The sequence below is a fragment of the Coptis chinensis genome, chromosome 5, assembly GCF_015680905.1.
Source record: "Coptis chinensis isolate HL-2020 chromosome 5, ASM1568090v1, whole genome shotgun sequence".
In the NCBI taxonomy this organism is placed as follows: Eukaryota; Viridiplantae; Streptophyta; class Magnoliopsida; order Ranunculales; family Ranunculaceae; genus Coptis; species Coptis chinensis.
Window position 1 is genome coordinate 35,749,486 of NC_141460.1, and position 1,393 is coordinate 35,750,878.

General features: G+C 40.8%; 1 non-coding gene across 1 annotated transcript; it reads right to left on the reverse strand.

Annotated features, from left to right (window-relative positions):
* Nucleotides 1–802: 802 nt before the first annotated feature.
* LOC147497407 (small nucleolar RNA R71) lies at nt 803–909 on the reverse strand. The gene has a single exon (XR_015197209.1). It is a non-coding gene; the product is annotated as a small nucleolar RNA R71 (small nucleolar RNA).
* Nucleotides 910–1,393: the final 484 nt, after the last annotated feature.

Genomic DNA, 1,393 nt, shown 5'->3' on the forward strand with positions numbered 1-1,393 from the left:
CTCATACCGGCGTGACCCGCGCTAACTTACTGGAACACGGAGCGACGCTTCTATCGCGAAGTGCACTGCGCATACTAAGCAAAATTTTTCGAATTTCTCTGGTTTGTTTTGAACTTCAATTTTTTAAGTTTTTCAGGTGTTCTAACTTGTTATTTTTTGAACAACACGTAAACAAGACGCTATTCATAAGCGAAGCAAGGACGCTTATCAGGTATTCCTTTCTTCCATACCTCGCATCTTCGGTTAGAGGTTCATACTAATATATCAAGATTGTTTGGATTGTTGTCATGTTTAGACTTAGACTTGCATGAGATTAAGGTGCAGTGGGAGAAAAACACCGAGCGTAATTAACCGTCAACGTCAACAAACAAATCTATCGAGTATACCAATCACTACACCTCTAACTACAATCCCACCAACCACACCGACCACAATTGTTTGAAGAAAAGAGACTCCTCTCTCCGACTTTTACAAAGCCTTGGCGATAGCCCTAAATCTTGCATCGTTATAGCAGACCCGGTGGGGATTTTCGAATTCCCCAAACATATTTAATTTGTTACCCGTTTTCCATGGTTTAGACCATGAAAAACCTTATCAACACATGCGTAGGATTGAACAAGTCATTACAACATTCCATCATCCTACGGTTGGTGCGGAACAAATTAAACTGAGGGTTATCCCTTTCACCTTAGCCGATAAGGCGGCGTCTTGGTTAACTGCCCAAGCGCCTAACTCTGTGGACTCGTGGGCTAAACTTGTTCAGCTGTTTATGGAACATTTTTACCCACCCCTAAAGACGGATGAGATGATTTCCAAGATTCATTTTTTCCAACAAAATCCTCATGAATCGTTTTCTGAGGCTTGGAATCGTTTCACCGATCTGCTTATTGAGTGTCCACACCATAACCTAGCAAAATACACGTTAGTTCGTGCCTTTTTCAAAGGACTTCAACGTCACCATAAAGAAGTCCTTGACATAATGAATGGGGGTAGTTTCCTAAGTAAAAGAGCCTCGAAGGCTTACAAATTTTTAGAAGATCAAACTAAACGTAATAACAATTGGGGGTAGTGATGATATCCCCCGCTCTGTTAGTTCTTTTTCAACAGTTAAGGCCGCCGGTATGTTTGAGATGAAACCCGATCTAGAACTTAAAAATTTAATCGAATCTCTAACTAAAAGGTTGAGGCTATTTCGTGCAACAAAAGCCTATCCCGTCATGAATGTTAACTCCAACCCATGTAATGTCTGTTTGAGTCCCGAGCACCCGACTCCTATTGTCCTCTAAGCCTGATGAACAACAACAATTAGAGCAAGATAATGTTTACTCCATTAATAACTATCCTATTCCTAATGCCCTATGGAGACAACATCCTTAACTTTAGTTGGCTAAAC